Genomic DNA, 19349 nt, shown 5'->3' with positions numbered 1-19349 from the left:
CATGTATGCGATGTTATCGTCATGCGATGATTTGTAAGTAATTTATTTTTTACCACGATATTTTCGACGGCGATGTTTTTAAACTGCCAAGTATTTGAACAACTTTGTTTTCGAACAAGATATTTTAGAACTGCGATCTTTTCTCTTTGCGGTGTTTTCTACCACGACGTTTTCGTCCGCGATGTTTTCGGCTGTTACCCTTTCCATACAGTAGATTAAAAATTTGAATTTTTCTTAAGATAAATTCTGTTTAATCATCAAAACAAGTTTGATATTTGCTAAACAATTCTGATTCTAGCTTCGCATGGTCTTTCACAGCTGGAAATACTTTTAGCAATGCTGCCTTGAAATTTCCCCAGTTGTAAGTCTCCGACCCTGGATCCATGAACAAGAACGTGCCAATTCCTTTGTACCAGCTAAGAGCTTGAATTTTTAGGTTCGTCATAGCTATTGTGATTTTCTGTAACTGGTTTACAGGGTAAAATGCAGGTCCAGCTGCTCCAGGAATGTCATCACTGAGGCTTTTCCGTCGAATTTTGCGGCTGGCTTCATTGCGACTCGCATAGTTTCGACGATAAATCCGAATCCTTCCATCGGATTTGTTGAAGTCTGAGATACCTGAAAGGATCGAAGGGATCAATGAAAACTTTTCGTTTTCTAATAGCGTAGTTCATCACAATTATTCGAGCGCCAATGTAATGTTCCAACCTATAATATACAGCTAAATGTGTGGACCCTTCAGAACTGGTAAGAGAATAATCGCTTTAGTTCAGTAGACAGAGAACAGAGCTCAGGAAGGGTTAAATACCCTTTATTTCTCAAAATAAAAATCTAACAGTTGACTCCTTCTCAGAGTTTACAGCAAAGTCTCCACTTGGGCTTGAACTCAGGAATACTAAGAAATAAAGCTTAACTAAACTTAACTAAAAAGATATAGCCGAAGAGATCACGATTCTACAAGAGTTGGCGCTTAACGCTAACTAAACGGAGAAGCTATCAAGGGCCTAAAGTACGGCCAAGCGTAAAAATAGCTTTAGAAAGAGTATATCCAAAGGGCGAACGCGCACTGGTCGAAGTCTCTGGCTCCTGAAGTCAGTAGAACTTCAACTTTAAATACTTTCTCTTCCTTCATTTGCATTTAACCGCGATTCTGAGAACACGAGTGGAAGGAAATTGTAAGCTGAAATTAAAAAAGATAGAAAAGTAGCTTTAACTCAAAATTAACTGTTAAAAACTTAGGATAAACCTTACAAATTATATTTGTTAGTTTTTAACATTTTCATGAGGACATTAAAAAAGTACTTGTAACCTAAATCGTAAAGAAAAAAGTAAAGCAAAATAAATAAATAAGTAAATAAAAAATCTGAAATGCTTCATATTTTAACATTCACTCAAAAAAGATTTATTAAGGTTTTTTACTCTCTCCCTGAGTTCGCAGTCTACCGGTATGCTGTTACACTCACTCATACTACTAATTTAGAATTCAACAGCAAAATTTCAAAAAATTTAAAAGCCGCATAGCAGTATACGTTTAGAATTACAGATGCAGTGTTACACTTTTAGTTTTACAAAATATGAAATAGAAAACAAATCTGAAAGGTTTCAGATTTTTAACGCTCTCCCAGAAGGGTTCGCTAAGGTCTTGTACGGCCTCGCTGAGCTGGTGACTATCAGCCTGCTATTATAGTCACTCTACCAAACCAGTTTTCCTTTTTGTCTTTTTTACTTTATTATTAAGCATCATTTTTTTACACTTAGGACATTTACAATCCAACAGAGAAATTACAAAAATTTTAAAAGCAGCATAACAGTATACGTTTACAATTCCCTATGCAGCATTAAGTGTTGTCATACATATTTTTCTGTTTTTATCAGTCTTTTCTCCGTTCATCTACAAAACGTTTTATTGTCTTTTTATTATTAACGTTTGTTTGTTTACTTTATTTATCAACTATCAGGTTATTGGCCCTTACGCTATATAAAATTCGATTCAACAGAAAAATCACAAAATATTTAAAAACAGTATATCTTTAGAATTTCTGATAGAAAGTATCGCGAGCTGGAGATTATAATTTTTTTTTTGGGGGGGTGGTACTGTGTTTCCACTGCCCGCCTTGCAGTCGTTGAGTTTGTTAATCAAAAACTCTTTAAAGTTTTACAAAATATGACAATAAAACAAATTCCAAACACAGGCTTCCAGATGCCCATGTTCGGATGAAGGACGACGTTATTCAAAATTTGATGGCTCTAAGCACCGTTTTTTTCATAACGCGAGAAACATGCACACATTCATGCAGATTCTTCATTATTAAATTTTTTTTAATATAATACAGGGTGAAAATATTTGGTAGAAACAAAAGTTATACGATATTTGTTGTGTTTCAACGCAAAATGCCGTTTCGAGACTAATACCCCATTTGGAACTAACGTTCTTTTTGGGCTAATAATCTGCAATCTGAAAAACTTCAGATTACAGCCTGATACACTGAAGAGTTTAACCTTCTATGCTTCAAGAAACTAAAAAAGTAGTTCAGAAGTTAAAAGTATATAAATAATAAGTTTAAAAAGGAATTGCAATCTCATCTCGGTGTGCAGATTTCAGTTTAATACCTGAGATATATTTTTAAAGCAATAGTTGCGATAGGCTCATTATTTAATAATTAGAAGCTAGAAATTGTACGTTAAAGAAACTGTTATGATATTATTTTTTCATAAATTACCACTGTGTAGAGGCTTAAGTGCTTATTTAATAAAGAAAAGATTTAATTATACATGATATATCAACGTATTTAGTTCATTGAATCGATTACAAGGTTTATTAACAATTATTTTTCTCAAATAACAATAATTTCTATTTTAAAGGCCCCTAATCTATAATCTGAAAAAAAACTTCAAAACGACTTTCTCAGAAAAATTATTAATTTTAACTGTTAACAAAATTAAGATAAGAATACCTATGAAGGAGAAAATATACATGTGACACGAATAACACGTTTAACACGAATTCGACTTTTCTTTTATTTGCATCATCACGAGTTGTGGCTGATATTGTTAACACAAGAGTGCGAGTTTATGTTTCGAATTCGGTTCTAATAAAAACGTTATTTAAATCTTTATTCTAGTCTAGTTATTTAAATTCTTTGGATTTTGTAGTTACATCTACATAGCGATAATTTGCTTATGAGACTAATTAGCACCACCAGATTATAGAAAATCCTACACATACTTTGCAGCTGAAGGCTATTTTGTTAATTATTTACTTTGGAGAATTATTAATGTTGCATCAATTGTAGCAAAGAATACAAATGCGGTGCAGCTTCTTGTTAGCTATACTTTCGAATATGCGTTAATGAACGTTAAAAATTTCATGTTTTCACTATAGAAATAAAATGTCAAGTCAGTCATAACTGGGATTTCTTAAAATAGTTTCTGTATTGCCTGTATATTTGCATATTTTACTAATTGAATACAATAGGTATTACTCAAGACTTTATCTCAAGGTTCATACTCACTATCGTTATCTCTAGAATCTCCTCTGAATTAATATCTTGTTTGATATGCGCAAGACATCTAAGATTGTAGAAGGCTACAATAAAATAAACTCAGTTCCATGTGAAAACTGTCCAGAATTCTTGTGGTTTCGCAATGTTTGGGCTTTCTTGCTATTTCTTCTTGCAAAGCAAGCATCCATCAAAAACTGAAGATAAGAGAGTGGAGGAACAGCTTCTCGAAAAAGCTGGGGGCACTCAGCATTTCGCTACTCACCCAATGACCTCGGGGGTATTCTGACGTCATGTACAAAAGTATCCTATAGAGAACAAAGGCAGCCTTTAGGGATACATATAAAAGTCACAAAAATATTCTGTTAAAATATTCTTCAAGTTTTCCAGAATCAGCATACTTTCAGAATATTTGTGTGCCATTGAAAGATCTATTTCATCATGAAGTTCCTAGTAAGCACAAATTAATTTTTTTATTCTTTTATAGGTAATTTAAATTGGTACTTCAATAAAAATTAGCTAAGCATTTCATAATAACATCATAAATATAAAACAAGTTAAACTGGTAATGAAAGTAATTTATGAAAAAAATTAAAAAATCTGAAAGCTTTCAGATTTTATATTACACCCAAAGAGGCTTTTTTTAACGTTTTATGTGTTACCTTTATTTATTAAATATCATGTTCTTTGCACTTAAATCATAAAATTCAATTCAACAGCAGTATCACAAAGTAATTTTAAGATGAGCATATCTTTAGAATTTCCGATGTACAGTCTCGTGCGCTGGAGATAAAAATGTTTTTTTTTTTTTTTTTTACCCGCACTGCTCGCTTTTAAATCGTTTAGTTTCTTGTCATCATAATGTTTAATGTAAGTAATGTCATAGTAATGTAATAATGCTTTACTCCTATCTAATACCCTTAGGGTATTATAATAGCATTATAATTTCTCACCTTATGATGTTCTAAAACTAAGTGAAATACTGTTGATTATTATTGAAAATCGAACGTCGTGGCAGTTTTAAGAATTTATGTTTCAGAACGACTTGCTGAAAATAACGAATTCTTTTACCATTATCCGTTATTTATCCATAAAATTTATCAGTTCTCTTTATTATTTTATAAATGATTATAATGCTTTCCTTCATAACTGATATTAATGAGGTATACGAAGCAATGATCAATGTCTTTCATGAAAGCAAGTACAGCATGAAATATAAATTATGCTACAGAATTAATAGAAATGCTTGGCACTTCAAGGAATTGTCTTTGGATTTAAATTACCTATAAAGTTATCCGCTTAATAATTTTATAAATGGTTGTAATGTAAAATTTCATTCATATATGATATCAGTGACATAGATGATGATGAAGATGAAGTAATACCTTTCATAGAAACCCGGAATGCATGAAATGCAAATTGTGTTTAGGAACCAATTTCCTTCAAAAATTGTGAACACCTTTTTATTCGCTGAAACTGTATTAGGAACTTATTATGGGCAAAAAAAAAAAGGTCAACGAAGAAGACTTCGTAATATATTTCATAGGAATAATTTGTCATTTCTGCTTCACATAGTAAAAATTAGGAATTCCTTTCAACCAACCTAAAAGAGTAGAGCTTAAGATGATTTTATGGTAATTATCTGCTAAAACTCAGCGATTTCAAATCAAAATTTATAATTTGCCTTAAAACTGTCAGTACTCGAAGTATGATAAATTTATTGTAATTTGTATTCACTTCCTTTAATTGTATGGGTAACAAGTAAGGAAAAAATGGCTAAAAATAAGTTCTCTTAAATATCAAATACAGAAGACTAAGAAAATTTTAAATATCAACCTTGTCTTTTGATTTTTATATAAAGATCAACAATTTGCGACAATAATTTACTTTCCTCATAGTTTTAAAATTCCCACCAGAATTTCCTGTTTTAAATGCAAATAGTAGTTATAAAATATTTAACGTTATTATCTTGTAAAATAATTACTTATTATGCTAATTAAAGATATTTAAAAGTATTAAGTATGCTAATTAAAGATTTTTAAAATTAAGAGTAACTAATTAAAAGTAAATTAATTATAATTAAATTGGCTCTACTAATGGCGGAGTAGATAAGACCGCTGAATGATAATAGCTTGATCTAGGCTCGAATCTAGGCGAATGAGGAGGCTGCATGGTCGGGTTTTGTGGTTTTCCCCAAGTGTAACGTGAATGAGAGTCTTAGTAGCACAAATGGCAAGTGTTTTCCCTTAGAAAGTCCCCCTCGAAGGGCTTCCTTTCCTTAGGCAGTTATGCCTTGTGTGCTTTACTATGTTCCAATAATCTAACCTTATAATTAAAATCAATATAATTCAAGCAAGCATTATCTCGCTTAAATGATTTTGCAGTTTATTAAATAAGATTTAATTCTTTACTCAAAGGTATATAAAAATAAAGTCCAGATCGCTTTCCTCTAACTCGTGAACTGCTAATAAATTTATATACGGCTTAGCAGAAAATAGATCGACATAAAATGGGGGAAAAATTCCTTTTCTTTAAATCACTTAACTATTCAAAGATTAAATTTTCCATAAATAAAAGAAGTAATGAAGGACGTATTAGGAAACGATTCTTCTTATTATTATAATTTTAAATTTCTTTACTTTTTTAATTCATTATTTTCTTTATTTTTTATTTGTGCCTCATTACCTTGCAAAAGAAGAGATAATACATCATACCTTAACAAAATTAATAAAAAATTATGAAGACAACGCTTCCAAAAATTATTAAACAAAGTACGAGTATTTCGCTGCTTCCTTTGCTCAAAAGAATATATTTATGATTAAAACAATTCGGTACTAAGAGAAAAAATAGCAGTGTTTTCAGTGACAATACTACTTCTCCATAAAAAGTTGCAAATTTAGTTATTGACTTTTAGAAGAATTTCGTTAAAGGCTTAGTGGAGAAGCTTCGTATTATTTTGTTGAAACCTATCTGTAGCAAAAATAATATTTATAAAACCAGAATGTTAATATATTTCAATTTCAAGAATTATTAAATAAAATGCAGACTTCGGAGTCACACGTTTTAACTATTCCCTGCATTTATTTTACTTTTGGTTAGGGTATCGTCCTTCATAAAACTTCAATTCCTTTTTTTATTTGATTCGCACCTTAATAAAGTCCCCATCTGTACATTTGAGATCTTACAATTTTTAGCGCAAATTGCCAGTTATTTATTCGATATATATCTACCGTTAAGTCTAAATTTCAAGACATAGATACTAATTAATAAAAATTTTGGGCGACACTAACCTCGCAAAATTCAGTAGAACCAAAAGCATTCTGGTATTTCCTCTTAAAGTGACAAGTATATTGAGGAGATAAAAACTCGTTGCACAGGGTCATTCTGACACTTTGGGTACCCCATTTCATTCCTGATAATAGTTTTACGTACTCAGGTTTATATTCTTGCTTTCGTAGAAAGAAATAAAGTAATTTCTAAAAATACTGAATATGAATGCATATCTGCGTTAACTTTCTTTGAATACTTTTCTTTTATAATTACAGCTTCCTAAGTTTAGGCAACTGCATAATTATGAATAATTTTATTTCTTTCAGAATAGGGTAAATTAGTCAACTATAATTTAAGTTATATGGTAATAATGTAAGAAGCATCTAGAAGGACAATAATACATTTATATTGGTTTTTCCAGCATAATATCGGTTGTAGAAAGCTTCATTAAATGCATATAGTTATATGACTTAAGAGATTGCTTTGATATAATTATTTACACTGTCGATAAAAATAAAACGAATAACTTTTCGATGAATTTTAAATGCAGAGTGTTTTATTCAGATGCTTATCAAAATTAATTACCTTGCATTCTGAGCCTGTTGCAGTTTACTAGTGATAATTGGTGTTTATAAATGTAAAACTATTTCTTATATATGAAAAATCAAAACATATCATATTAAAATCATAATCGTAATTAACATACCATGTTAAAATCATAAATGTATTTTTTTTTACTTTAAACTAATAGTTTCCTCAGAAATCAGAGCATTTATAATTAAAGATACTTCTAAAGATACTTCTAATTTCTTACTAAAGATACTTCTAATTTTACAGCAGGATTGTAGAAAGCTTTAATGTTTTTGAAATATGACTATTATTTACTCGCCTTCTTAAACCTTAAGGCATTGTTGTTCTTAAATTACGCAAATTTAGATTTTCGTTAAATTTAGAGAAATACTCTCTGCATTTCTGTGGAACGCAAAAGGATAAAAATTTGTTTCTCGTAAAAAAAAAAAAAAAAAAAAAAAAAAAAATGAAACTCTGTTAGACGAATTATTAGCATATATCCGTGGTTGAATATCTAAAGTTAGAATTTTATCTGTCAACATTGCTCGTGGGGATTTTTTGGCGAAATACAAGCAATTCTTATTTGGATCTGAAGTGAATGTTTCCGATAGTTTCATTTACTTATTAATTTTATTATTCCAGAAATGCTAACTTTTAAAAACGGCTGATAGTTTATAAGCTCGAATTTTGAGTAACTTTAAGTGTTCATGAATTTCATATCATAGTAATATGATTATACGTATTTATCACGTTACTCTCGTTACCATAATGAAAATTTTTTATTTGCGAAGTTTGCAAGAATTTACTTTATGTAATCTGTAAGAATATATTCTATTTATAATTTATTCCACGGTTCTTTTGCATTTATGCAAAAGAACTCTTATTTTTCACTGTCATAATATATATATATATATATATGTGTGTGTGTGTGTGTGTATATCATTGAATCATCATTCACTGAATTTATATCATTGAATAGTGTCTGATTTGTTGCCTATACTAGAAAGCTCTGTGGTAATACGTAGACTTGTTTTATTAAGCTTTCTTTTATACTGGGTCTATAGATACTGCTCTAAAGTTTCAGAATCAAAGTGCGTGAGGAAGACATATTAATATCTATATTTCCAATGCAGCCAGTAACAAAATAATTGTTTAAATTTCCTACAATTGTAAATGGAAAAGAAACACTCCTATATAAAAATTAAACTGAAAAAAGTAATCTAAAATTTTCACAGGTTTTAAATGAAATTTTATTGATTTCAAGAGTTCGCTTAGAAGAAAAATATTTTTGTTTCTTCAGGAAGCGGATTTATGTCAGATCTAATTCGATATTATTACAATTTATTTAAAATCTGCTCTAATCAGAGATTGCTTTTATGCCTGAATTTAACTCCTACATTAAATATTTCTCATTACCAGCTAAATTTTAAAAGAGAGATTAATCAGCAAAATTTTTAAGCGCATAGAAAATATACGTCATGGAACAAATACGGCAAAGCAGTAATTTATTTAATAATCATTTAACTTTATAAGGTATTTCTCCCGCCTTCTTTTGGCATGCCTTCGTGGTGTGGTTGTCTACACGCTCAGCGCGTAATTGAGAGGTGCGTGGTTCGATTCCCGGCAAAGGCGTTTGCTCATTTTTCATCTTGCCTGCTTCCAAAAATACCTAATGTCTCTACAGTGGCGCCCGAACTAAAAGGGTGTTGGATGATGATTCTCCTCACCCAGGATATGGCGAGTGGGTCCTCTAAAACCCCAGTCGCCCTTAAAAGGGGGGAGTATATAAGGTATTTCTCCCGCCTTCTTATCGAGCCTTCGTAATCTAGTTGTCTGCACCCTCAGCGCGTAATTGAGAGGTCCGCAGTTCTATTCCCGGCAAAGGCATCGCTAATTTTTTATCTTTCCTGCTTCCAAAAAATACTTGTTTTTTGGAAATACTTGTTTGTTTCTGTGAAGTTGTAGAGACTTCAAAAAATGTCTCCACAACTTCACAGAAACAAACATATGCTATTGTATTTTGGACTCATATTTTGTAATTTTTGGAGAAAATAATAAATTTCGTTATAATCACCAGGTGGTCAAAAATGTACGTACCCCAGCGGCTAGTGTATCATGCATGTACGTACTACATTAATACATTAATCTTGATAAACAGACGTCTATTTCTAGTTTTTTTACTTTTTGCGCTCAGGCAGGATATCTCTCTTTTGAGCTTTAAAGGAAACAGGAGAATGAAATGATCAAAAGATCAAGATTGAAACCTTTTGTTAGGTTACTTGACTATTACCAGGGATAAATAGAAGGGCTAGGTCATTCCTTTGTTCAACTCCTCGCCGACGCGAGCCTCATGGAGGGGGGGGGACCAGAAGTAATCTGACGTGTCTCTGTTGCACCTGCTCTGATTTCGCGCCTTTAAAACTGTAGTTTCATTCATTTGCGAGACGATTTTCTGGAGATCGCATATCCCAAATTAATGTTAATCATACATATTTGTTTTCTAATAATGCAAATATTTAAAATAATTTGTGTATATATATATATATAGTTTTATTCAGTTTTCCTTTTAAATTCTATATTTAAAGTATCCTTTATGTAATATGGCTTCTTGTGCTGTAGCAACGTGCCGTAACACTTATAGAAATACGAAAGGAAGAGATATTGTATTTCATGCTTTCCCAAAGGTTAATTTGCTTTTGACGAAAGAATGGATACATAAATGTCGAAGACAAGATTCTATTAATGTGAAAAACGCAAGAATTTGCAGCGAACATTTTCTGTGCAGTGATTATGAAGATGACATGAGAAATCGCTTGCTTGGATTGCCGCAAAAGAAACTGTTGAAATGCAATGCTGTGCCGAAAGTAAATTTATCGTGTGCAATAAACGACACAACACCAAGAAATCGGAGACATTTGAAAAGAAAAATAATGCAGAGTGCTTTTGAAAGACTACACGAATTAAGCCCAAAGAAAATTTATTTTGAGGCCGAGAACGAAATTGAAGCTGACAATAATAAATCAAATGTGAATGATTTTGAAATAAAACTCACAAGTGACAATGCCCTATGTGACAATATATCTGAGTGCCCTAAGTGTAAAGATAAACAAGAATGTATTGATAATTTGAAGAACAAAATAATATCCTTAGAAAATTGTAATAAAATATTGAAAAATAGAGAAAAGAAAAATTTTAGAATGTTTGCTCAGCGACAAAGAAGGTGGACGACATCTAGAAAGAAATTTGTATCGGAAATTCAGAAATTAAAATCCCAAACAGTGAAATTTAGGAAAAAACAGAACAGATCGGAGAATTTGGAAAAACGTCTAAAGCATATTTTTACAAAGACGCAGATTAACGCATTGCTAGAAAAGAAGGAAAAAATCAGGTGGACTAGTGAAGATATTTCACTTGCATTGTCATAAGAGCTCTGTCATCTAAAAGCTACGATTTTTGGAAAGAAAAAAACGGGAATTCCTTTACCTGGCACTAGCACATTAAAGAGATGGTGCGCTAAATTTTCATGTAGTCCAGGAATTCAGAGTGATGTTCTTGCTGTAATGAAGGAAAGATGCCAATATTTGAATTCTGTAGAAAAAAATATGCGTTCTCAGTTTCGACGAAATGCACATAGATTCTAAACTCTGCTATGACTCTAAACTGGACCAAATTCTCGGTCCTTTTCAAAAAGTGCAGTTTGTTTTAATCAGAGGTCTCATTTCGCAGTGGAAACAACCAATATTTTTTGATTTTAACGCTCCAATGAAGAAGGAACTTCTTTTTTCACTCATAAGACATATTCAATCATCTGGAGTAGAAGTGAAAGCAATAGTGTCTGATTTAGGAGGATCTACTACTTTGTGGAAAGAGTTACAGATTTCGATTAATAGTTCTCGGTTTCCAAATCCATTATTCCAAACGAAAAAAATATGGGTTTTTGCAGATTTAGCGCACTGCCTCAAATTACTGAGAAACCACTTTTTAGATAAAGGATTTGTTTTAGAAGATGTAACTGTTTTAAATGTTGATATTATTAAAGAGGTTTTAAATAAAGGTTCAGGAAAAATTAAATTGTATCACAAACTAAAACCAAATTATTTAATGGTCAAGGGAAACGAGAGACAAAAAGTCGCTCCAGCGAAAACATTATTTTCAAGAACTGCAGCAAAAGGTATACTCCACCTCACAGGAGATAAAAAAGCATCCGACTTCTTTGAGTTAATCGACAATTTTTTCGATATTATGAATAGTACGAAAACATACCCTCCTTCAGATAAAATACTTAAAGCGCATTTGGATTAAATGAACATCATGAAAAACAAATTCAAGTTTTGGAATTAATGAAGAAAGTCATTGGTGGATTAAGAGTTCAGGGAAAAGCCAACTTACTGCCTTTCCAAAAAGGAATAATAATTTCAATAAATTCTCTTTTTGGCCTACACCAGGATTTGAAATCATCGTATGATGCTAAATATATTTTAACCTCTAGATTAACTCAGGATGCACTTGAAAGTCTCTTTAGTCAGATTCGAGGGCTTGGTAGGTTTAATGACCATCCATCACCTAGTGAACTTATACGCCGCTTAAAGCAATTAATACTCGCTAATAAGCTGCCAAATTTATCTCCAAAAGTATGCATGACTAAAGCAGAAATATTGATTCATATTTAACATCCGAAATACTTGAAAGGGCTTTGAAAACTGAGGAGGAAGATGCTTTTCCATAAATATTATTGATGATTTGGATTTGGATTTCATAGAGGAACCTTCTCCTATGGCATGGAAATTAGAATTGAATTCCGACAGACAATTTTCGACAGCCTAAAAAAGAAGCATTAACATATGTTGCAGGTTATATTGCCTATCGTGTGCGAGACAAAGACCCATCATTGGGAATAATATCTAAAAATAGTGCTGATGAACCAATATTTAATTCAGAATGGATTAAATTATTGTCCTTAGGAGGTTTGACTACACCTTCTCATTCATGGATGAATACAATTTATGAGTTCGAAAACATATTTTGTGCAGTTCATGGTACAACTTACTATAAAGGGAAGCATGTAATTGGCTCTTTAATTAATAAACTGGAGAAATATTATCCTGAAGTTAACAGAGAAGCAATTCGTTTATTTTGCAGAGTAAGAACTTTTATTAGAATACGTTTCTTAAATAGAAATGCATATGTTTTTTCCCAAAGAAAAGCAACCCAAAAGGCAAAAAAATGGATTGCTTCGAATGTGGCAGCCAATAAATAATATTTCAACAACTTGTAGTTGCATTGCGACTGTACAAGTAAGCATATATAATATGTTTTGATTTGAAATATTTCTAGATGGCATTTTAGAAGTTAATAGCGTAAAGCATATTTCAAATGAGAACTAATTCTGTTAAGTTATTGTTACAGTTATTTTTATTGTATCCTCTGTTATTATTGATTTGATTTTGTGTAAGCTTAGCATTCTAGATAAAATATATATAAAGTATAATATTAAAGTAATTGGCATAAGAAGACCTGCCCCCTAACCCCCACTTTTGAAAAATTAAATAATTATTTTAGGTACTGCGAGTAAAGTTGTTTTGTCTAAATTAAGATAAGAATCTTACATGTATTTATTTAAATGAAATATTGATGTAATCCTAAGTTACAAAATTATTTTAAAAAAAAATATATGTTATTACCGTATTTATGCGAATCTAATGCGCCATCGAATCTAATGCGCATCCCCATTTTAAAACTTTAAATAATAAAAAAATTGTTTGTCGGCGAATGTAATGCGCATCAATGATATGAGGAATTTATTGAATCTTATTTTATACAACAATGGATTTGTATATAAACTATCAATTAATGGTATGATAATTTTATTTAAATTTAGATACCATATTTTATACAACAATGGATTTATACATAAAGTAGTAGAACATAGAATTAAACTATTAGTGGGCAATTGTTATATGAAACAATCACTGTTAATTACCACTACCGTATATACGGTACCTATCGTAAAATATGAACATGAAATAAATCGTAACATTTCTATCTAGCTAACAGTTTCTACAATTAGTGATTAATAGTAAACGTCTTTATTCACTGTTTTCATCACTGGAATCCTCGCAGCTCTTTTCGTCAGACGCAGATTCATTTCTTCTTTCCTCATCATCATCATCAGCATCGTCATCCTCGGCGTTCTAGAGCTCGTCATCTTCACTGCCATTCAGTGAATTTGAAATGCAGCATTTCTTGAAAGATTTCACAATCTTTGTGCTTCGATGCTTTTCCAGGCAGCAGAAACTCAGTGCAACAATGTGCGGTGCAGCACGCTTAATTTTACCTGTCGGGGTCAATTCACGGTCATCGGCGAACTTTGCACTCGAATCTAATGCGCCATCGAATCTAATGCGCACCCCAATTTTGAATACTACATTTGGCCAAAAACGATGCGCATTAGATTCGCGTAAATACGGTATATTGAATCGGGAGAAAAACATGCCAATGTAAAATTTACAATTAGGCTGAAACTCAAACTTAGATTAGCAGAAATTTTGCCATATATAACCATACATGTTTAAAACTATGCCAATTTAAGGTTGTTTTTTGATTAATTTTAAATAGCTGTTATTATAGTTATCTTAGAAGCAGTAGTACTGTTCTCTTAGTTAACATGCAGATAAAGAAATGATTAGAAACAAACAGGCATTTAAAGAAAAAAAAATTCCTGCAAATAAAAAAAGGAACTTTATGCTAAGAGTAGCGCACTTTATTTTAAAATTGAGTAAGAACTATTAAATTTTGTAATGTGCAGTGTAAAATGCATACTGCAGTAACATTGTCTCTTCCAAATTATAGCTATCTTTCACACACAGCTCATTTTAAACGCTGGTTCTTCAAATTTAAAACGCTAATTTCTATGTTGTCAATTGCATCTCCGCGCTCAGTGGCATCATTGCTACGTCATCACTCCTCACTGCATGTTTCAGGGGGAAACGCTCTATGAGCTAGCCCTTCTCTTTAGTCCTGGACTATTACAGCAAAGCAGACGAGGACTATCTGCCTAAAGGAAAAATGTCTTTGTGAAAAACTTTAGAAAGGAAATTGACTGTTATTCACGTTACACTTGGGAAAAATCACGAAAACCAGCCATGTAACCAGTCCGTTCGACTGGGTTCTAGACCAGGTCGAACTCCCAGCATTTAGCAGCCTCAACTACTCGGCGATTTGAAAACTTTTATTTCAAGATAAATACGCATTTTAACTTTCCAATTATATTTTACTTTCTTTTTAAACTGTTCGAGAATTAGTTATAAAGAAGATATTTAAAAATATAAATATTGTTATCTTGAACTATGTATATGCCCTGCAAATGAGAAACTTACATATACACATCAGTGAAATTACAGTATCTTAAATAGTTCTTTTAGTATCTGTTCTAAAGAAGCAGTGTTCTAAATTATTGTTTAAATATATTTAGGTTTTCTTTAATGACAACAATGGGATTAATTGCTCTTTTCGTTATTTTAAAAATATAATTTTTTGCGTGAATATTATATACATGCACGTATGTAACTAAAGTTCAGTAACTTTCAGCTATTTCTGATTTTTTTGATAAAACTATAATATTTATTTAGATATAACACAAGTAAATTTGTCAGAACGCAATTAGCGTAAGTAAACTTACTACTCCAATTTGCTTTACACCTTAACATCACATTTAAATGCATACACTGGACAAACAAAGGTTTAAAGCTTCTAAAAAACCGATAAATCAAGCTACAGAATTGAAACAAAAACAAAGGCAGATATTGCTGATAGATAATTAAAATATATCATTTTCAGGTCAGTTTGATGATCCTGCTTGAAAAAATGCCTTAGAAACATATTAACAATCTTTACAAGCAATTTGTTTTTTATATGATAAACTTTTCCAATTAAACTTTTTATGAAATAATATTATGAATCTAACGCACATTTGAACATTAGCTTTAAAGAATATTTAGACACACATCGAAAATAATGAAAAGCAAAATTTAAGACGTTTTTATTTGCAAGAAATATGGCAATGTACCAAATAATTTTGCGTATTTCAGTCATTAGTAATAAAGTGTTGTTTGGTTTAAATATCTGACTTTCCGAAGAAGTTCTAATAAACATCGTTTCTAGACGTAATGTGTTTATTATATTCAAAGAACGCTCATTTCAACATATAAAGTAGAGGATAATGCGCTAAAATCCATTTACATCATCAATAGTCATGTATGCAAAATATTTTCGATTATACAAAATCCTTTTCTCCATAATAGCAAACATATATAATTATTTTACTTAATCAATAGGATTCAAGTGGATGTTTCTGCTTGAATCTAAACTGCATTTGTTGTACTTTCTTCTTTTTATTATTTTTCTCACGCCAGTGGCAAGAAGCATATATGTTTTTTAAAAACTAAAGTCTATATCAGACATTACCTAATTAGTAAAAGCATTTTTCAAGCGAATATAGAATTTTATTTTTCACTTTTTTTATAAAGAAGTGTAGTCCCATCTGAAGTTAAACCCTGAACTTATTCAGTGGAGCTCCATCTGAAGTTAAACCCTGAACATGACATTGTATAAATGAATTAATGTCCTTTTGATCATTAATGTAGCTTTCAGAAAAATTTTTTCAATTCAAACTTATTTATTCTTATAAAACATATAAAATAAAAAATAGCATATAAAGTTAATAGGCATATTCTTTTTGATAACCTTTTAGTAAATATTCTTGTTCAAAACTGGAAAAAAAAAAAAAAAAAAAAAAACGAAAATTTTCGTTAATCTAGAAAATAGCTAATTTACAAAATTAAAAAAATTCTTTTGTTGTTCTTTTGTTAAAATGTCCAAAATTTATATTTCATATTAACTTAAATTTTTCTCATTAACAAGGATATGAAAAGAATTTTTTGGTCATTTACGTCTAGAAACGATGTTATCATTATTTTTTATTATAACTCGGAATATTTTTATATAAGAAGAAAGTATTCAAAAACTGAGATTTTTTTTAATTTTACAAAAGCTTTATCACTCAAAATAAGTCCTCTTTTATGAATTTCCAGTTTTTCCTCATAATAAAGGCCTTACAAATCTCAGTACGCCGCATATATGTGTCAAGTGTTCATTTTATAAACTTCCAGATCAAAATCAACGGATCCATTTAAATATTTTTCCTGGTTTAAATTTAGTTTAGTTAAAAATTAGCTGCGGAAATTTGAAAAAAATTAGCGGAAAAAAAGTATAAAACAAATTTTGTATTACCTCACTACCAAACTTCGATGCATGAGCCTTCACTACTCAAAGCACAACTCACCGACAGTTAGTTTCAGGTCACGTTTGTCACTGCGAAGAAATTTCGTTGCCACGGGACATTCCTGCCTCGAATATTTTACAACACTTGTCATCTTTGATACTATTGTGGATCGCGGATCTTTAGAAATATCTTCAATATCACACTGGATGAGCCGGACAAAATTTAACACTTTGTTTAAATAAGTAAAAAAAACAATCAAATATATAGCTGTAAATATCTCAAGTTTCGATTTACTTAATTATGGCAAAGCACTCAAAGCCTACCAGCTTAAGAGGATGGCTGCCTTCGTAAGACACTTTTCAAGGGAAATTGGCTCGTATCCACATACGGGAAAAACAACGAAACATGGAAAATCCGAACCCATGTCAAATTACAGGTGTTTAGTGATTTTAACCGTTCAACCACCGGTGGGCCAAAAACAACCAGCGTGAGGAGAATGCAAGGATGAGACAAAGTCTCCTAATACCAAGAGAAATACCGTTACCTGTAATATAAAGAGCAAATACAGTTCTGAATTCAGGATTCACTCTGATAACTCTTTGAAGCGAACTCAGTTTCTGATGTAACTGAGTGTACCGCTTGAAGCAGTCATTTCTATTAGGTTGTTCAGAATACTGTAAGCTATGTAGGAACTCACATATGGATAATGCGAGAAACGTACATACATTCATGCAAATCCTTCGTCTTTTAATTTCTTTAAATATAATGCAGGGCTCTAATATTTGATGTCAACAATTTGAAAAGTGAAATGGCATTTTATAGTGTACGACGCAAAATGCCAAAAATAAATTATTAGCCCTGCTGGGGAAATTGCCCCTGCTTTCAGATTTTATATCACGTGCAAAAGGACGTTTTTGTAAAGTTTTGTGTGTTGCATTTATTTATTAAATATCATGTTCTTCTCGCTTAGAACACAAAATATTTAAAAACAGCTTATCTTCCGAATTCCCGATAGACAGCCTTGACCGCTGGAGATAAACATGATTTTTTTCGTAAAGTGTTGCCACTGCTCGCTTTGAAATCGTTACATTTATTTAATCAAAAATTCGTTAAAGTTTTACATTATATGAAATATATAAAGAAATAAATTCGATTCAAAATTTGGGTTTTGCTCATGTTTGGGTAGACGATTACGTTATCCAAAATTTGATAGCTATAGGTACCATTGTTTTTTACGATGCGAGAAACCATACGTATCTACATTCATGCATATTTTCCTTTATTTAATTTCTTATAAAATAATACAGGGTGATAACATTTGGTGGAAACGTGATTCAGCCTTTTACAGTGATTCAACGCAAAATTACGTTTCGAGACTAACGACCCTTCTGTGTTAAAAAAGAAAAAAAAATGGACTCCTTACTTAATTTATAGAAGAATGGAATAACCATCAAACCGAAGGCATTCGTCTGTCCAACTGTCGGAGCTCGTTCAATACCCATGTATACCACTTTACCTAAACGAAAAGTACTTTTTATAACATGCTGTCGTTTCATGAATTTAAAAGAAGACAAATTTTGGTTAGTGTAAGATATCAGCAAAATTTTAGCTTCTGCTGCTTATATTTTATCATAATTAGTTTCTTAAATGTGTCAAAGTTGCTTGAATAAAATTTTAATTTATTCAATATATATATGAATGGATATTTTTTTCTTTTCTGCTTTACAGGTATTCGCAGTTTTCATATTAGTCTTGTTAGCATCAGCTTACGGCGGAATAATCCCAAAACTTATCGGACACGGCTATCATTACGGTGGTCACCAAGGAAGTTATGGATATTACGGACATGGAAGTTATGGCCACAGCTACGGGCATGGTCACGGCCACGGCCATGGACATGGACATGGTCATGGTCATGGTATTCATGGTCATATTGGCATTGGTTATGGACATCATGGATACGGATATCATGGTTAAAGTGAACCATTATTTTGTGACATAATCAGATATTTCTACAAAAGACTTTCATCGAGCATCTCAGAGACAATTTTTGTGTCATATAATAATTTTAAATTACAGAAACTTCATGTTCTTAAAATTTTCTTTGAAGTACATTTTCTTATAATCAGTTCTTTATTTTCAACCTATGTATCCGATACTTGATTCTAATAATGCAAAGATGTTTGTCCTCATAATAAAAAACATAATTATTCATAATCTAGTAAATTTGTGTTCTACTAAATTAAAGATGTTTTCTTTCCACGTTTAAAAAATTTTGTAATATATCTCATTATATGCATATTTGTATGATCGTATATTCTTTTAATATTGATGAGAATAAAATCGTATTAGTCATGAAGTTATTGCTTAATTTCTTTTTTAAATTTACCTCATTAATATATTCCCACTGAACTGATTTGTGCCATTGTATTATCACATAACCTTTTTCACAACATAGAATCATGTTCATAAGCATTAAACAATTCTTAAGAATTTATACTTAATTCTATTATTTTACTGCTGTTATTGTTAAATTCTGCTTAGGAAACTTAAATTTAAAAACTACTGGTATAGAATTTAAAAAGAGCATTTTATTGCATTGACCTACACTTCAGTTTAATATTTAATCATTAAAAAATTCCATCCATGGTTGGGATTGAAACATTGTGATTTTGAATAGTTCTTTTTTCTCCCTTGAAACAATGAAAGGTATATCCAAATCTATTTTT

General features: G+C 31.1%; 1 long non-coding RNA gene across 2 annotated transcripts in view; it reads left to right on the top strand.

Annotated features, from left to right (window-relative positions):
* LOC118204430 (uncharacterized) overlaps window positions 1–18979 on the top strand; it is a 53443-nt gene extending 34464 nt beyond the window's left edge. The window contains exons 1-2 of one of the 2 annotated variants that reach the window (XR_015042615.1): window positions 3799–3953; window positions 18349–18979. This is a non-coding gene — a long non-coding RNA (uncharacterized LOC118204430). Of the gene's footprint in view, window positions 1–3798; window positions 3954–18348 lie in introns of those variants that run through there. The other variant, XR_015042614.1, reaches the window with a different exon arrangement.
* Window positions 18980–19349: the final 370 nt, after the last annotated feature.

The sequence above is a fragment of the Stegodyphus dumicola genome, chromosome 8, assembly GCF_044657685.1.
Source record: "Stegodyphus dumicola isolate Sdum_Otavi_A_Nest chromosome 8, ASM4465768v1".
Lineage (NCBI taxonomy): Eukaryota > Metazoa > Arthropoda > Arachnida > Araneae > Eresidae > Stegodyphus > Stegodyphus dumicola.
This window is presented reverse-complemented; position numbering and strand designations above follow the sequence as displayed.